General features: G+C 40.5%; 1 long non-coding RNA gene and 1 pseudogene across 1 annotated transcript in view; both read left to right on the plus strand.

Moving 5' to 3' along the window:
- The window catches only part of Gm52428, a 30,242-nt gene extending 10,093 nt beyond the window's left edge, over window positions 1-20,149 (plus strand). Inside the window, exon 2 of the long non-coding RNA XR_003953082.1 lies at window positions 14,751-20,149. This is a non-coding gene — a long non-coding RNA (predicted gene, 52428). The remainder of the gene's footprint in view (window positions 1-14,750) is intronic.
- Window positions 1,129-3,321, plus strand: Gm9143 (annotated as a pseudogene).
- Window positions 20,150-20,195: the final 46 nt, after the last annotated feature.

A 20,195-nucleotide genomic window follows, 5' to 3' on the forward strand; every position in this document is an offset into this window, starting at 1 on the left:
ATGGAATCTTCTGCACCAGAGATTCTCTCTTCCATCTCTTGTATTCTGTTGCTGATGCTTGCATCTATGGTTCCAGATTTCTTTCCCAGGTTTTCTATCTCCAGCGTTGCCTCACTTTGGGTTTTTTTTATTGTGTCTACTTCCCTTTTTAGGTTTGGATGGTTTTATTCAATTCTATCACCTGTTTGGACGTGTTTTCCTGTAATTCTTTAAGGAATTTTGTGCTTCCTCTTTAAGGTCTTCTACCAGTTTAGCAGTGTTCTCCTGTATTTCTTTGAGTGAGTTATTAAGGTCCTTCTTGATGTCCTCTACCATCATCATGAGATATTCTTTTAGATCCAGGTCTAGCTTCTCGGGTGTGTTGGGGGTGCCCTGGACTGGGTGATGTGGGAGTGCTGGCTTCTGGTGATGGTGAGTGGTCTTGGTTTCTGTTAGTAAGATTCTTACGTTTACCTTTTGCCATCTGATAATCTCTGGAGTTAGTTGATTTAGTTGTCTCTTGTTAGAGCTTGTTCCTCAGGTGATTCTGTTAGCCTCTATCAGCAGACCTGGGAGACTAGATCTCTCCTCTGAGTTTCAGTGGTCAGAGCACTCTCTGCAGGCAAGCTCTCCTCTTACAGGGAAGGTGTACAGATAGTTGGCGTTAGGACCTCCCTCCTGGCCAAAAACGAAGGCCCAAAACAGGACCTGTCCTGCGGCTGAGTTGCTTTGGCCTGTCCCAGAAGCTGTTAGCTTCTGTATTCTACACTCTCACCTGTGCAGAATACTCTCAGAGGAGTCCTGGAACCAAGATGTCTGCAGCCGATGCTCAGGCCAAGCGCTCCCGGACCGGGCGGACCCCTATTTTCTGGCCGGGAAAGTGACCAGATGTCTGGGGCCCGAAAAGGGGGCTGCTTTAGAAGCTCTGTGGCTCTTGCCTATCCCAGAAGCTCTTAGCTTCTGTATTCTGCACATTCACCTGTGCAGAATACTCTCGGCAGGGTCCCGGAACCAAGATGTCTGCTGCTGATGCTCAGGCAATGTGCTCCCGGGCCAGGCGAACCCCTATCCTCTGGCCGGGCAAGTGGCCGGATGTCTGGGGCCTGTGCAGAATCACCAGGACTGTCTTAGTCAGTGTTCTGTTGCTGTGGAGAGACACCATAACCAAAACAACTCTTAAAAAGAAAGCATTTAAGGAGCTGGGTGTGTCAAGATGAAGCTGAACATCTCCTTCCTCACCATCAGCTGTCAGAAACTCATGGAGGTGGATGATGAGCGCAAGCTCCGCACCTTCTATAAGAAGCGCATGGCCACGGAAGTAGCCGCTGATGCTCTTGGTGAAGAGTGGAAGGGTTATGTGGTCCGGATCAGCAGTGGGAATGACAAGCAAGGTTTTCCCATGAAGCAAGGTGTTCTGACCCATGGCATAGTGTGCCTGCTGTTGAGTAAGGGGCATTCCTGTTACAAGGAGAACTGGAGAGAGGAAGTGCAAGTCTGTTCGTGGATGCAATGTGGACGCTAATCTCAGTGTTCTCAACTTGGTTATTGTAAAGAAAGGAGAGAAGGATATTCCTGGACTGACAGATACTACTGTGCCTCGTCGGTTGGGACCTAAAAGATCTAGTAGAATCCGAAAGCTTTTTAATCTCTCCAAAGAAGATGATGTCCGCTAGTATGTTGTCAGGAAGCCCTTAAACAAAGAAGGTAAGAAGCCCAGGACCAAAGCACCTAAGATTCAGCGTCTTGTTACTCCATGTGTCCTGCAACACAAACGCCGACGTATTGCTCTGAAGAAACAATGCACTAAGAAGAACAAGGAGGAGGCTGCAGAATATGCTAAACTGTTGGCCAAGAGAATGAAGGAAGCCAAAGAAAAGCTCCAGGAACATATTGCCAAGAGACATAGACTGTCCTCGCTGAGAGCTTCTACTTCTAAGTCTGAGTCCAGTCAAAAATGAGTCTTTAAGTGCAACAAATAAATAATGACCTTGAATCTCCAAAAAAAGAAAAAGGGGAAAAAAAAAAAGCATTTAATTGGGGGCTTCTCATGGCCCACTGATAGTAGCCTCTAGACCTATAACCAGAATAAGCAGGCTCCTTGAGGGCAAATAGAATGTGTAGTGAATGAGAAGGTAAGCTATACTACTACAGAGCTTAATTAATATGCTAATTCATTCAAGTAGAACATGTGTGGGAATGGATATGGGATAATGGTTGATGGAACATAAAACTGGATCAGACTGAGTTTATTGAAGCATTTGTTAAATGGTGGCCTAATAAAATTAGAACATTTAGTTGGGGGCTTCTTACCATTTCAGAGGTTTTATTTAGTCCATTAACCACCATGGTGGGGAACATGGTAGCATGCAAATAGCTAAGAGCGACATTCAGCTATAAGCAGGGGGGCGGGGAGGGGCAGGGAACCAGGTCTGGCATAGGCTTTTGAAATTTCAAAGCTCATCCCCAGTGACACACTTCTCCAACAATCCCACATCTCTTAATTCATCTAATCCTTTCAAAGGGCTCTATTCTCTGGTATGTAAGTGTTCAAATACATAAGCCTGTAGGAGCCATTCTTACTCAAACTACCACAAAGACTCAAAGTAAAGAAAGTAGATCAAACAAAATAAGAATCTGAAAGAAACTTACACACAGGAAAGGAATACACAGGAAATGTGAGACACCATAATAGATCAAATTCTCAGATAATAGGGATAGACAATGGAGAAGAATTCCAGTATATATTTCTGACTTATTTGTCAAAATTTAGGTGTCCATAGATATGTGAACTTTTATCTGGGGGATTTATGTCTGGGTTTTCAATTTGATTCCATTAATCAGTCTATCTGTTTTTGTGTGTGTCAATAACATGCAGTTTTGTTTTTGTTTTTGTTTTTGTGTTTTACTACAGCTCTATGTTACAACTTGAAACCAGGGATGGTAATACCTCCAGCAATTCTTTTGTTATTCAAGATTGCTATATCTGTCCTGGGTTTTATGTATTTTTATGTGAAGCTGAACACTGTACTGTCAAGATCTGTGAACAATTATGTTGGAAGTTTGATGGGAATTGCATTGAATCTGTAGATTTCTTTTGGTAGGATGGCCATTTTTGCTGTATTAATCCTATCAATCCATGAACCTGAAAGATCTTTTCATGTTCTGATATCTTTTGAAATTTCTTTCTTTAATGTTTTAACATTTTTATCATCCAAGTCTTTCACTTGTATGAATATTATTTGCGTTTATATAATATTGTTTCCATGATTTCTTAGGCCATTTGTAATGGACTAAGAAGGGAAACTACACCCTAGAAAAAGCAAGAAAGTAATCTTCTTTCAACAAACCCAAAAGAAGATAGCCACACAAACATAATTCCATCTCTAACAACAAAATAACAGGAAGCAACAATCACTTTTCCTTAATATTTCTTAACATCAATGGACTCAATTCCCCAATAAAAAGACATAGACTAACAGATTGGATAAGAAAACAGGATCCAGCTTTTTTTCTTCATACAGAAAATGTGCCTCAGTGAAAAAGACAAATACCACCTCAGAGTAAAAGGTTAGAAATCAATTTCCAAGCAGATGGTCCCCCCCCCCTCAAAAAAAACCCAAGCTGGAATAGCCATTCTAATATCAAATAAAATCAACTTTCAACCAAAAATTATCAAAAAAAATATAATGAAGGACACTTAATACTCATCAAAGGAAAAAAAATCTACCAAGATGAGCTCACAATTCTGAGAATCTATGCTCCAAATGCAAGGGCACCCACATTCATAAAAGAAATTTTACTAAAGCTCAAAGCACACATTTCACCTCACAAAATAATAGTGGCAGACTTCAACACCCCACTCTCAGCAATGGACAGATCAAGGAAACAGAGACTAAACAAAGACACAGTGAGAGAAACTAACAGAAGTTATGAACCAAACGGATTTAATGGATATCTATAGAACATGTCATCCTAAAACAAAAGAATATATCGAATTCTCAGCACCTCATGGTACCTTCTCCAAAATTGACCATAGAATTGGTCACAAAACAGGCCTCAACAGATACAAGAAGGTTGAACTTATCCAATGCATCCTATCAGATCATCATAGACTAAGGCTGGTCTTCAATAACAAAAACAAAAGAAAGCACAAATACACATGGAAGCTGAACAATGCTCTATGCAATAACTTGGTCAAGGAATAAATGAAGAAACTAAAGACTTTTTAGAATTCAATAAAAATGAAGTCACAACATATCTAAACTTATGGGACACAATGAACGCAGCGCTAAGAGGAAAACTCATAGCTCTGAGTGCCCCCCAAAAGAAATTGGAGAAAGCATACACTAGAAGCTTGACAGCACACCTGAAAGCTCTAGAACAAAAAGAAGCAAATACTTCCAAGGGGAATAGACTGCAGGAAATAAACTCAGGGCTGGAATCAACCAAGTAGAAACAAAAAGAACTATACAAAGAATCAACAAAACCAGGAGCAGGCTCTTTGAGAAAATCAATGAAATACATAAACCCCTAGCCAGAATAATCAGAAGGCTCAGAGAGAGTTTTCAAATTAACAAAATCAGAAATGAAAAGGGAGATATAACAACAGAAAACTAGGAAATTCAAAAAATCATCATATCCTACTACAAAAGCCCATACTCAACAAAACTGGAAAATCTGGATGAAATGGACAATTTTCTAGACAGATACCAGGTACTGTGCCCTGAGTCGATGGGAAAGCCAGACGAGCCCAAGAATTGTGAAGTCAGCTGCAACTCGCAAGAGTCTTTTATTGTTTCAAGTTCAAACTTGGATCGCCTGCCTTGTACTTGCTGCGTGAATGCTGGCAAGAGACCCTGAGTCCAGAAAACACTAGGTTTATATACAGTATAGTTAGGAATCCTGTGAATGTTCACAGAAAAGGGGAGTAGAGGGCTGTAATCATTTAGTGGAATAGTACTGAAGCAGGGGGCGGGGGTTGTTAATGGGTGTCTATTCAGGGACTAATTTTATGGCCAGTCGTAACTGTCTATGACATGACCTCTGATCTCCCTTAAGTGTGTTATTTCTCTAACATCTCAAGGAGAGGTACCTGGAGAATTCTGCTGCTTATCAGGAGAAGGATTGGATTTTGGAGACACAAAGGTGGGGAGAATGTCTTGCACTGTCTCTTTAGACTGTCCTTATTAAGGGGGAGTTTTATGGGTAGTGACATTCTAATGCTAGGGGAGGGGGTGGGAGCCCAGGGCTTCTGCTGCAGGAGGACGAAGCACAGAAACCAGCTGTCTGTGTATTGTGCTTGCTGAGAGCTGGAGGGAGGATAGGAGCTTCTGGCGGTGGTGGGGGTGCAGAACACAGAGGCAAACTGTCTATACACAACACTGAAATCTCTCTATTATCAGTAATTCGGGGGTTACAACACTACCAAAGTGGAATCAGGATCAGATAAACCATCTAAACAGTCCCATATCCCCTAAAGAAATAGCAACAGTCACTAAAAGTCCCCTAACCAAAAAAAAAGCGTGGACATGATGGATTTAGTGCAGAATTATATCAGACCTTCAAAGAAGACCTAATACCAATACTCTTCAAACTATTCCACAAAATAGAAACAGAAGGTACTCTACCCAATTCATCCTAGGAAGCCACAGTTGCACTGATACCAAAACCACACAAACACCCAAAAAAGAAAGAGAACTTTAAACCAATTTCCCTTATGAATATTGATGCAAAAAAAAACCAACTCAATAAAATTCTCACAAACCGAATCCACGAAGAACACATTTGTTTTTTTTAAATATTTTTATTACATATTTTCCTCAATTACATTTCCAATGCTATCCCAAAAGTCCCCTATACCCTCCCCTCCACTTCCCTACCCACCCATTCCCATTTTTTTGGCCCTGGCGTTCCCCTGTACTGGGGCATATACAGTTTGCTTGTCCAATGGGCCTCTCTTTCCAGTGATGGCCGACTAGGCCATCTTTTGATACATATGCAGCTAGAGTCAAGAACTCCGGGGTACTGGTTAGTTCATAATGTTGTTCCACCTATAGGGTTGCAGATCCCTTTAGCTCCTTGGGTACTTTCTCTAGCTCCTCCATTGGGAGCCCTGTGATCCATCCAATAGCTGACTGTGAGCATCCACTTCTGTGTTTGCTAGGCCCCGGCATAGTCTCACAAGAGACAGCTACATCTGGGTCCTTTCGATAAAATCTTGCTAGTGTATGCAATGGTGTCAGCGTTTGGGAGCTGATTATGGGGTGGATCCCTGGATATGGCAGTCTCTAGATGGTCCATCCTTTAGTCTCAGCTCCAAACTTTGTCTCTGTAACTCCTTCCATGGGTGTTTTGTTCCCACTTCTAAGGAGGGGCATAGTGTCCACACTTCAGTCTTCATTCTTCTTGAGTTTCATGTGTTTAGCAAATTATATCTTATATCTTGGGTATCCTAGGTTTTGGGCTAATATCCACTTATCAGTGAGTACATATTGTGTGAGTTCCTTTGTGAATGTGTTACCTCACTCAGGATGATGCCCTCCAGGTCCATCCATTTGGCTAGGAATTTCATAAATTCATTCTTTTTAATAGCTGAGTATTACTCCATTGTGTAAATGTACCACATTTTCTGTATCCATTCCTCTGTTGAGGGGCATCTGGGTTCTTTCCAGCTTCTGGCTATTATAAATAAGGCTGCTATGAACATAGTGGAGCATGTGTCCTTCTTACTGGTTGGGACATCTTCTGGATATATGCCCAGGAGAGGTATTGCTGGATCCCCCGGTAGTACTATGTCCAATTTTCTGAGACTGATTGAAGAACACATTTGTATTGGCTGGTTTTGTGTCAACTTGACACAAGCTAGAGTTATCACAGAGAAAGTAGCTTCATGTGAGGAAGTGCCTCTGTGAGATTCAGCTGTAAGGCATTTTCTCAATTAGTGATCAAGGTGGGGGAGGGGGGTTGCATTGTGGGTGGTGCCAACCCTGGGCCAGTAGTCTTGGGTACTATAAGAAAGCAAGCTGAGCAAGTCAGGGGAAGCAAGCCAGTAAGTAACATTCCTCCATGGCCTCTGCACAGGTTCCTGTTTCCTGACCTGCTTCAGTTCCAGTTCTGACTTCCTTTGGTGATGAACAGCAACATGGAAGTGTAAGCTGAATAAACCCTTTCCTTCCCAACTTGCTTCTTGGTCACGATGCTTGTGCAGGAATAGAAACCCTGACTAAGAAGACAACATTAAAATGATCATTCACCACGATTAAGTAGGCTTCAACCCAGGGATGCAGGGATGGTTCAATATATGGAAATCCATCAACAAAATACACTACATAAACAAACTCAAAGAAAAAACCCCACATGATCATTTCATTAAATGCTGAGAAAGCATTTGACAAAATCCAACACCCATTCATGATAAAAGTCTTGGAAAGATCAGGAATTCAAGGCCCATACCTGAACATAGTAAAAGCAATATACAGCAAACTAGCCAACATCAAACTAAATGAAGAGAAACTTGAAACAATCCCACTAAAATTGGGGACTAGACAAGGCTGCCCACTCACTCCCTATCTAGTCAATACAGTACTTGAAATTCTAGCTAGAGCAATTAGACAACAAAAAGGAGGTCAAAGGATACAATTTGCTAAGGAAGAGCCCAAAATATCACTATTTGCAGATGATATGATAGTATATTTAAATCACCCCAAAAATTCCACCAGAGAATTCCTACACCTGATAAACAACTTCAGTAAAGTGGCTGGATATGAAATTAACTCAAACAAATCAGTAGCCTTCCTTTGTACAAATGATAAACAGGCTGAGAAAGAAATTAGGGAAACGACACACTTCACAATAGTCACACATAATATTACATACCTTGGTGTGACTCTGACCAAGCAATTAAAAGATCTGTATGATAAGAACTTCAAGTCTCTGAAAAAAGAAATGGAAGAAGATCTCAGAAGATGAAAAGATCTCCCATGATCATGGACTGGCAGGATTAATATAGTAAAAATGTCCATCTTGCCAAAAGCAATCTACACAATCGATGCAATCCCCATCAAAATTTCAATTCAATTCTTCATAGAGTTGAAAGAGCAATTCTCAAATTCATTTGGAATAACAAAAAACCCAGGAGCGAAAAATATTCTCAGCAATAAAAGAACTTCTGGTGGAATCAGCATCCCGGACCTCAAGCTGTACTACAGAGCAATAGTGATAAACACTTCATAGTATTTGTATAGAGACAGGCAGGAAGATCAATGGAATAGAATTGAAGACCCAGAAATGAACCCACACAACTAAGATCACTTGATCTTTTACAAAGGAGCTAAAACCATCCAGCAGAAAAAAGACAGCATTTTCAACAAGTGATACTGGTTCAACTGCTGGTTAGCATGCAGAAGAATGCAAATTGATCCATTTTTTTAAATTTAAGGTTTATTGAAGATATATAATTTCAATTTATTTGAATTTGTTAACATTTAAAAACATATTTTAAGTAAATAGACTTACATCACATTTTTCTTTCCCTTTTGTACTCCAACCCCTCCCGGAGAATCCCCCACCCCTCACCCCGCTTCAAAACCTGCAATACCTTTCGTTTTTGTCATAATCTTTAAAATTTATAAAATATTGTAACAATAAATATGAATATTATAAAAGTTGTTTGATATAAAACAATCATTTGAAAAGTCTTATGTAGATACTTGTCTATAGCAATACTGAAAATGCATACATTTTTCTAAATATAATTTTAAATAACTCCAAATAAATTAACAGTGTGATATTTTAAAATAAGATATCACTACTAGATTTTTAATGAACATAAATAGATAAATTCTTTTTGTTTGTTTGTTTTGTTTTTAGTAGAGCTTAAATCTTGGCTCTTACCGTGGTACAAAAACAAAATAAGAATTTTGGGGGGGATCTTGTATCCCAGATCCCTCAGAGACCAGTCTGCACAGAAGAGCGCATGGACTGCAGAAGCAACATAGCTTCTTGGAAAGGGGTCCCTTTGGCCTTCATCTTCACCCAGGAGACAGAGCTGAGCTCCAGACCTCTGAGCACCTTCCCCATCAGAGGAGAGCTTGCCTGCAGAGAGTGCTCTGACCACTGAGACTCAGGGGAGAGTTGGAACTCCAGGAGTGCTGACAGAGGCTAAGAGAATCACAGGAGGAATAAGCTCCAGCCAGAGACAGCTATAACAACTAACACCAGAGATTACCAGATGGTGAGGGGCAAATGTAAGACTCTCATTAACAGAAACAAAGACCACTCAGCATCATCAGAACCCAGCCCTCCTACCACAGCGAGTCCTGGATACTCCAACACACCCGAAAAGCAAGATTCAGATTTAAAGTCATCTCATGATGCTGATAGAGGATTTTAAGAAGGACATTAATAACTCAATTAAAGAAATACAGGAGAACACTGCTAAACAGGTAGAAGTTCTTAAAGAGGAAGCACAAAAATCCCTCAAAGAATTACAGGAAAACACTGCTAAACAGGTAGAAGCCCTTAAAGAGGAAACACAAGATTCCCTTAAAGAATTACAGGAAAACACAACCAAACAGGTGATGCAATTGAACAAAACCATCTAAGATCTAAAAATGGAAGTAGAAACAATAAAGAAAACCCAAAGGGAAACAACTCTGGAGATAGAAATCCTAGGGAAGAAATCAGGAACCATATATGTGAGCATCAGCAACAGATTACAAGAGATGGAAAAGAGAATCCCAGGTGCAGAAGATTCCATACAGAACATAGACACAACAATCAAAGAAAATGCAAAAGATCCTAACTCAAAACATCCTGAAAATCCAGGACACAATGAGAAGACGAAATCTAAGGATACTATGTAAAGATGAAAATGAAGATTTTCAACTTAAAGGGCCAGTAAATATCTTCAACAAAATTATAGAAGAAAACTTTCCTAACCTAAAGAAATAGATGCCCATGAACATACAAGAAGCCTATAGAACTCCAAATAGACTGGACCAGAAAAGAAATTCCTCCTGACACATAATAATCAAAACAACAAATGCACTAAATAAAATAGAATATTAAAAGCAGTAAGGGAAAAAGGTCAAGTAACATTTAAAGTCAGGCCTGTTAGAATTACACAAGACTTCTCACCAAAGACTATGAAACCAGAAGATCCTGGACAGATGTTATACATACCCTAAGAGAACACAAATACCAGCCCAGGCTACTATACCCAGCAAAACTCTCAATTACCATAGATGGAGAAACCAAAGTATTCCATGACAAAACCAAATTTACACAGTATCTTTCCATGAGTCCAGCCCTTCAAAGGATAATAAAGAGAAACTCCAACAAAAGTAAGGAAATGACGTCCTAGAAAAAGCAAGAAAGTAATCCTTCAACAAACCTAAAAGAAGACAGCCACAAGAACAGAATCCCAACTTTAACAACAAAAATGACAGGAAGCAACAATTACTTTTTTTAAATTTCTCTTAACATCAATGGACTCAATTCCCCAATAAAAAGACATAGACAAACAGACTGACTACACAAACAGGATTCAACATTTTGCTGCTTACAGGTAAACCACCTCAGGAAAAAGACAGACACAACCTCAGAGTAAAAGGCTGGAAAACAATTTTCCAAGCAAATGGTCCAAAGAAACAAGCTGGCATTTTTGTTCTCTTAGGGTCTGTATGACATCTGCCCATGATCTGGCTTTTATAGTCTCTTTTGAGAAGCCTGGTTTTAATTCTGATAGGTCTACCTTTATGTGTTAATTGACCTTTCTTCCTTACTACTTTTAAAATTCTTTCCTCATTTAGTGCATTTGGTGTTTTGACTATTATGTAATAGGAAGATTTTCTTTTGGAGTTCCATGGGCATCTCTTCCTTTAGATTAGGGAAATTTTCTTCTATAATTTTGTTGAAACTATTTACTGACCCTTCAAGTTGGAAATCTTCACTCTCTTCTATACTTATTATCCTTAGGTTTGGTCTTCTTATTGTGTCCTGGATTTCCTGGATGTTTAGGGTTAGGAGCTTTTTGCATTTTGCGTTTTCTTTGACTGTTGTGTCAGTGTTTTCTATGGTATCTTCTGCACCTGAGATTTTTTTCTTCTATCTCTTGTATACATTCCCTTGGTGATGCTTGCATCTATGACTCCTGATCTCTTTCCTAGGTTTTCCATCTCCAGGGTTGTCTCCCTTGGTGATTTCTTTATTGTTTCTATTTCCATTTTTAGATCCTGGATGGTTTTGTTCTATTCCTTCACCTGTTTGGTTGTGTTTTCCTGCAATTTTTAAAGGGATTTTTGTGTTTCCTCTTTAAGGTCTTCTACCTGTGTTCTCCCGTATTTCTTTAAGTGTGTATTTATGTCCTTCTTAAAGTCCTGTATCATCATCATGAGATGTGATTTTAAATCAGAGCCTTGTTTTACTGGTGTGTTGGAGTATCCAGGGCTTGCTATGGTAGAAGAACTGGGTTCTGATAATGCCATGTTGCCTTGGTTTCTGTTGTGTAGGTTCTTAAGCTTTCCTTTCACCATCTGGTGATCTCTGGTGTTAACTGCTCTTGCTGTCTCTGACTGTGGCTTGTCCCTCCTGAAAGCCAGTGTGTCAGCACTCCTGGGAAACCAGCTCTCTCTCAGCAGAATTTGGGTATGGAGAGCTGTGGCACAGGGTCAGCTCTGGGGCACATATGGAATACTGGAAGGATCCTGTCCCTGGCTGTTCCTTGGTTCCTGTGTCCTGATGACTCTGGGCAGGTCCCTCTTGGGCCAGGAATTTGAGCAGAAGTGGTGGTCTCAACTATGGGCTCAGGTGTGTCAGCACGCCTGGGAGACCAGCTCTCTCCCAGTGGGATTTGGGTATAGACAGCTGTGGCACTGGGTGAGCTCCAGGTGCAGATGGAAACTGGAAGTAGATAATTTCTTTTAAGTATATCATGAACTTTGACTACATTCATCTTCCCATACCCTCATGCCCCTTTCCTTTTCCCTTCCCCTACTTCCATTATACTACTCCCTTCCCTTATTCTCCTCTTCTATTTTCATGTAACATCTAATATCTATATTTTCTCCTTATCTACCACTTTGCATATCTATGTATAATATAGAATCCACAAATGAAAGAACATGAAAATTTTTTCATTCTGAATTTAGTTTATTTTGCTTAATATAAAATCTACAGTTGCATGTTTTCCAACAAGCAGCATGATTTCATTCTTATGATTGAATAAAATACTATTCTGTATTCATTGTACATTTCTTTATTAATTTACTGATTGACAGATATCTAAGCTGATCCTGTAACTTGATTATTGTAGGTAGTAGTACAGTAAACATGGATATGAAAGTATCTCTATGGTATGCTTATTAGAGACCTTCCTTCTTATGCGCGTTCGCAACCGGCCAGGAAAGATGCAACAAACCAGAATCTTCTGCGGCAAAGCTTTATTGCTTACTCAGGAGCAAGAGAGGAAGAGCACGGCAGAGAGGGGCAGAGAGGAAGAGAGAGAGAGAGAGGCAGAGAGAGAGGCAGAGAGAGAGAGAGAGAGAGAGGCAGAGAGCAGAGGAAGAGAGCAGAGGAAAATACGAAGAGAAAGAGACGAAGAGAGGGAGTGCCAGAACCCCGTCCCTTTTAAGGAGAATTATCCTCCGCCTAGGACATGTCATTCCCTGATTGGCTGCAGCCCATCGGCCCAGTTGTCATCACGAGAAAGGCAGAGCACATGGCGGGGAAAACTGCCCCTGCACATGTGCAGATTATTTACTACTTAGAACACAGCTGTCAGCGCCATCTTGTAATGGCAAATGTGAGTGCGGCTCCCCACATCTCCCCCTTTCCTTTAATAAGAGCAATAGGCCACCCATATTAATGAGAGTGGAGATAGAGGTCAAATCCCCAGTGTGCAGGTAAAGGAGCCGTACACATAACCTTCTTCCAGGCTCATCACCCAGAGGGGTCCTGGTCTGGTCCCGTGTCGTTTTTCCTGGGGAGAAGGACACTTGGACACTCAACCTTCTTGAAAGATGACATGTCTCCCTAGAATAGGCTCATATATGCCACAGAGCCCTTCTACTGCAGTGCTTAGCCGTGCAACTCTCTCGGGCTGCTGAAGCACACTCACTCTATCCCATGCAATGAGACTAGCCTCGTAGGGTGCAAGAGCTGAGTGGCCAGCGACCTATTGCTTAAGCATAGATAACTATATATCAGGGGAAGCACCATGTTCTAGTGCTGCAAGTGCCTGGGCAATAACCACCTTGTCTCTCCTAGTTTGGGCCTTAAGCTTACAGACCAACCAGAGAAGCAACACTAATCCACAGCAAAGTATATCTCCAAATAATCCCACCCCCACCCATTCTTTAAAGAAGGAAAATGCTGAGGAGATCCAATTGGGTAATCCTTTGGTCAGGGACAGGTCCAAGCGCGTGGAGTTGACCTGAATGATGGCAATTCCCGAAGGGTCTGTTCAAATTCAGCCGTCCAATTCTGTAACATATACTGAGAAAGACTTTTTAACAAATTAGCTGCCCTAGTAAATTTCTCATACTGAATGGAAGTAACGCACAATCCCGGAAACTTTTGTTCACATCCCAGCTGAGCTATTTGCCATAATACATCTAGTTGTTCCTGGACAAGATCTATGCGTTGATTCATTTCTGCCCATGGAGCATTTTTGTGATTGGAGGATGGCGGCCGCTAAGCCTGCATTGGTGAGAGGTCCCCCAAGCTCCCGACAAACCCTGAGCCAGTCTTGTAAACCTTTGTTCTTTCTTGGGGCTATGGCCACTCAGCATTCCTGCGTGGCTTGCTCATAAATGAGCTGTTCTACCAGAGGTGCGGCTTGCTCCGAATCTGCAAAAATACGCTCTGCTACCTCTGTCATTCTGGCCACAAAATCTGAGAAGGACTCCTGGGGTTTCTGGACGATCTTTGTTAGTTGTCCAGTGGCTTCACCTGCTCGGGAGAGCGCCTTCCAGGCCCTAATAGCCTTTTCATCTGATTCAGAACTACTAAGAACTGGCTCCTTGAGCTCATCTAGTGATGAGTATAGGCTCCTTCTCCTAGAGACCTCCGCTGATTGATCTTTTTTCTTTTCTTTTTCCTTCTCCTTCCTCCCAATCTCTCCCCTGGTATTTTTCCCTGACCCAAACTTTTCCTCGGGTTCAAGACCCTTGGAAAGGCCTGTATACTTATTTTCTGCACCATATTTCCTCTTTGCTCCTACTCTCTCTCCCCGCTTTACTTCTGATAGATTGCCCTGAATTTCATCCAGAATTATCAGCCCTGCCTTAACCGCTTGATAACATGTGAAAAGGAACAAAAAGGCTCCTAACACTGGAGAAAGTTCAAGGCCAAACATACCTTGTAAAGCTATTTCCCACTTTACTTCTGATAGACTGTCTTGAATTTCGTTAGAAAGTTCAAGGCCAGACATACCTTGTAAAGCTATTTCCCACTTTACTTCTGATAGACTGTCTTGAATTCCGTTAGAAAGTTCAAGACCAGACCTACCTTGTAAAGCTATTTCCCACTTTACTTCTGATAGACTGTCTTGAATTTCGTTAGAAAGTTCAAGGCCAGACCTACCTTGTAAAGCTATTTCCCACTTTACTTCTGATAGACTGTCTTGAATTTCATTAGAAAGTTCAAGACCAGACCTACCTTGTAAAGCTATTTCCCACTTTACTTCTGATAGACTGTCTTGAATTTCATTAGAAAGTTCAAGGCCAGACCTACCTTGTAAAACTATACTTACGGGTACCCCTGTTCCCCAGCTGAAGAGTTCTGAATCCACGCCGGATCCTTCTCAACAGTCTGTGTTGCGGGAACACTTCATTACCACCGTTCCCCAGCTGAAGAGTTCTGAATCCATGCCGGATCCTTCTCAACAGTCTGTGTTGCGGGAACACTTATGACCGTGACCCGCAGTTCTGGTTCCGGAATGAGGGATCTTCCTTGTGCCGGTGATGGTAACTCCCGGTTTTCTTGTCCCGGGTTTTCTCGTCCCAGGTTTCGGCACCAACTCTTACACGCGTTCGCAACCGGCCAGGAAAGATGCAACAAACCAGAATCTTCTGCGGCAAAGCTTTATTGCTTACTCAGGAGCAAGAGAGGAAGAGCACGGCAGAGAGAGGCAGAGAGGAAGAGAGAGAGAGACGCAGAGAGAGAGGCAGAGAGAGAGAGAGAGAGAGGCAGAGAGCAGAGGAAGAGAGCAGAGGAAAAGACGAAGAGAAAGAGATGAAGAGAGGAAGAGACGAAGAGACGAAGAGAGGGAGTGCCAGAACCCCGTCCCTTTTAAGGAGAATTATCCTCCGCCTAGGATGTGTCATTCCCTGATTGGCTGCAGCCCATCGGCCCAGTTGTCATCACGAGAAAGGCAGAGCACATGGCGGGGAAAACTGCCCCTGCATATGTGCAGATTATTTACTACTTAGAACACAGCTGTCAGCGCCATCTTGTAATGGCAAATGTGAATGCGGCTCCCCACACTTCCTTAGTTATTGTAAGTGGTTGATTATTCATTGAAGATAATTTATGTATCTCTATTTCCAGTGTGTTCATCTACTTTCTTGTTTCAATGATAAGACTGATAACTTTCAAGCTGTTTACATGCCAGCCTCCTGTAGAAGTTATCTTGAATTTATTAATACTTGTTATATTTAATACATGTGTTTTACTTAGAAAAAAATATATTTACTGAAATGTCACATTAGCACAGCATTCCCATATCCCCATCATTCATTTTCTGGTTTTCCTAATGTCATTATCTTATCTTACTTTGTTTGTTGTCTTGCTGAGACAAAATGACCTGACAAAAACAACTTCAGGGAACTTAGTTTAAAGGTACATCCAACTATATGGTGCAAAAGTGAAATTAACAGGAGCTACAAGAAGGTGGTCACATTCACACCCTCAATCAGCAAGAAGGTAGCAATGTTGCATGATGCTATTCAGCTCCCTATCTCCATATATATAGGCCAGGATCCAAGATAGATATGGGTGCTACCTACTATATGCAGGTCCTCCCACTTCAATTAATGTAATCAAAGAAACCCTTACAGATATTCCCAGATGGATTCTTAAATCCATCTCAGAGGTTATTCTACATTCTGTCAAGTTGACAATTAACACTGATCATCACAACGTGTTATATTTATCAAAACTGGGAGCCCAACATTAATAATGCATTACTATCAAATAAACAAACTCAATCTTTTTCAATGGTTAACAGTTTTTTTGTTTCAGAACTCAACCAAGAGTTCAACTCAGCCAAGAACTCAACTCAGCCAGATTTGGGTATGGAGAGCTGTGCTCTCAGGTGTGTCAGCACGCCTGGGAGAACAGCTCTCTCCCAGTGGGATTTGGGTATAGACAGATGTGACACTGGGTGAGCTCCAGGTGCAGATGGAAACTGGAAGTAGATAACTATGTTTAATTGCCGTATCTACTCACTTTCTTTGATCTCTCACAATTTCTAAGTCTTTCCTCATTTCTTATGATCTTGAAACTCTGAAGGAATATAGTTCTCATATCATGTGGAATAATCCTTTGGATTTGTCATTATTCCTGATTATCCTGAGATTGTGACTGGCTTCTCTGCTTAATAAAATACCACAAAGTTTACATGCCTCCATTAAATCATATCAACAGTGAAGTTATTCATTACCACTCAGAGGAATACATACCATATTATTCTATTAAAAAGTTACAATGTTTTGTCCTCCATACTCCATTATTCAAAAGAAAGTTGCTAAGAACAGCCCAGCCCAAACTCAAAGAAAGGACTGATCATCACCAGAAAGAGAGGTGTTACTCATACTAACAAATTTTTCAATAAAATTCTTTCTTTCTTCTTTTCTTACATTTTATTTTTTATTAGATATTTTCTTCATTTACATTTCAAATGCTATCCAGAAAGTCCCCTATACCTTCCTCCCCCACCCTGCTCCCCAACCTACCCAGTCCCACTTCCTTGCCCTGGCATTCCCCTGTACTGGGGCATATGATCTTCACAAGACCAAGGACATCTTCTCTCATTGATGGCCAACTAGGCCATCCTCTGTTAAATATGCAACTAGAGACACAAGCTTCGGGGTGGGGCGGGGGTACTGGTTAGTTCATATTGTTAATTCTCCTATAGGGTTGCCGACCCCTTTAGTTCCTTGGGTATTTTCTGTAGCTCCTTCTTTAGGGGCCCTGTGTTCCATCCAATAGATGACTATGAGCATCCACTTGTGTATTTGCCAGGCACTGGCATAAACTCACAAGAGACAGCTATATCAGGGTGCTTTCAGCAAAATTTTGCTGGCATATGCAATAGTGTCTGGGTTTGGTGGTTGTATATGTGATGGATCCCCGGGTGGGGCAGTCTGTGGATGGTCCTTCCTTCAGGCTCTGCTCCAAACTTTGTCTATGTAACTCCTTCCATGGATATTTTGCTCCCCATTCTAAGAAGGAACAAAGGATCCACAGTTTGGTCTTCCTTCTTCTTGAATTTCATGTGTTTTGCAAATTGTATCTTAGGTAGTCTAAGGTTCTGGGTTACTGTCCACTTATCAGTGAGTGCATATATTGTGTGTTCTTTTGTGATTGGGTTACCTCACTCAGGATGATATCCTCCAGATCCATACATTTGCCTAAGAATTTCATAAATTCATTGTATTTAATTGCTAAGTAGTACTCCATTGTGTAAATGTACCACATTTTCTGTATCCATTCCTCTGTTGAGGGGCATCTGGGTTCTTTCCAGCTTCTGGCTATTATAAATAAGGCTGCTATGAACATAGTGAAACATGTGTCCTTATTACAAGTTGGAAAATCTTCTGGGTATATGCCCAGGAAAGGTATTGCTGGATCTTCCAGTAGTACTATGTCCAATTTTCTGAGGAACTGCCAGACTGATTTCCAGAGTGGTTGTACAAGTTTGCAATCCCACCAGCATGGGGGAGTGTTCCTCTTTCTCCACATCCTCACCAGCATCTGCTGTCACCTGAATTTTTGATTTTAGCCATTCTGACTGGTGTGAAGTGGAATCTCAGAGTTGTTTTGATTTGCATCTCCCTGATGATTAAGGATGTTGAACATTTTTTCAGGTGCTTCTCAGCCATTCGGTATTCCTTGGCTGAGAATTCTTTGTTTAGCTTTGTACCCCATTTTTTTATAGGTTTATTTGATTTTCTTGAGTCCAGCTTCTTGAGTTCATCATGTATATTGGATATTAGTCCCCTATCAGATTTAGGATTCTTAAAGATCCTCTCCCAATCTGTTAGTTACCTTTTTGTCTTATTGACAGTGTCTTTTGCTTTACGGAAGCTTTGCAGTTTTATGAGGTCCCATTTGTAGATTATCGATCTTACAGCACAAGCTATTGTTGTTCTGTTCAGCATTTTTTCCCCCTGTGCCCATATCTTTGAGTCTTTTCCCCACTTTCTCCTCTATAAGTTTCAGTGTCTCTGGTTTTATGTGGAGTTCCCTGATCCACTTAGACTTGAGCTTTGTACAAGGAGATAAGAATGGATCAATTTGCATTCTTCTACATGATAACCGCCTGTTGTGTCAGCACCATTTGTTGAAATGGCTGTCTTTTTTCCACTGGATGGATTTAGCTCCCTTGTCAAAGATCAAGTGACCATAGGTATGTGGGTTCATTTCTGGGTCTTCAATTCTATTCCATTGATTTACCTGTCTGTTGCTGTACCAGTACCATGCAGTATTCTATCATAATTGCTCTGTAATACATCTTGAGGTCAGGCATGGTGATTCCCCCAGATGTTCTTTTATTGTTGAGAATAGTTTTTGCTCTCCTAGGTTTTTCTTTTTCCAGATGTATCTGCAAATTGCCTTTTCTAACTGGGTGAAGAATTGAGTTGGAATTTTGATGGGGATTGTATTGAATCTGTAGATTGCTTTCAGCAAGATAGCCATTTTGACAATGTTAATCCTGTCAATCAATGAGCATGGGAGTTCTTTCCATCTCCTGAGGTCTTCTTCAAAAAGCAGACTTATTAGAATTACACCAGACTTCTCACCAGAGACTATGAAAGCCAGAAGATCCTGAACAGATGTTATACAGACCCTAAGAGAACACAAATGCCAGCCCAGGCTACTATACCCAGCAAAACTCTCAAATTACCATAGATGGAGAAACCAAAGTATTCCATGACAAAACCAAATTCACACAATATCTTTCTACAAATCCAGCCTGTCGAAGGATAATAAAGGGAAAACACCAACACAAGGACAGAAATTATACTTCTTTATAATAAAGTTAACTTTGCCTTCTTTTTTATTCACTTACAATTTCTCTCTGACTAAGATTACATCTTTTATTATTCATATATTTATGTGTCCAGTCTTGGCAGACATGCAACTAGTAACCCAATAAGAGATGTTAGCTAGATGGTGGAAGAGAACATATTTGTGGACTAGTTAAATAAAACATGAAATTGGTACTTATTATGTAAATCAGTATTCAGTGGAGTCATAAAAGTTTCATTAAGCTATGAAATTTAACCTTGGTTATATAGATTTTGATCATTTCCTATCAAAACACATTCTGGAAGAAAAAGTTACCAGTATTATTTGATTTTGTAATAGTCACGGGCAATAAAAATAGGACATAAATACTTTATGCTTGTCAAAATTTATCTATGTAGTATCTAAATATTTTTATTAGATTAATTGTTATGTGTCTCTTTTTAAAATATTCTTTACTATGTTAAAATATATTACATCCTTATCAGAAAAGTATGGTAGATTTTGTTAAAGGCCTTTTTTGTGTCTATTGAGATGATCATATAATTTCTATGCTTGAGATCATTGATTTGATGAATTACATTTATTGATTTACATATGTTTAACCATCCTTGCATGTCTGCAGTAATGCCATCTTGATCACTCTCAAGTACTTTTGAATTTCATCTGCCAGCGTTTTATTTCTTTTTGAATTATTTCATTGGTTATGTGTGTCTATGCATGGGGGGAGGTACATGTCTTGTGGAACTCAAAGGACAATTTGCAAGAGTTGTTTCTCTCCTTCCACCATGCTGATCAAAGAGATTGAACTAAGGTCTTTGGGCTTGGAGACACATGCCTTTGCCTTCTGAGCAATCTCACCTGTACTGATTTTCAAATATTTTATCAATAAATGTTTCATCTGTGTTCATTAGGGAGATTGGGTTTATAATCTTGATGTTGTGTCTTTATGTAGTTTTGGAGTC

The sequence above is a fragment of the Mus musculus genome, chromosome X (assembly GCF_000001635.26).
Source record: "Mus musculus strain C57BL/6J chromosome X, GRCm38.p6 C57BL/6J".
Taxonomy (NCBI): domain Eukaryota; kingdom Metazoa; phylum Chordata; class Mammalia; order Rodentia; family Muridae; genus Mus; species Mus musculus.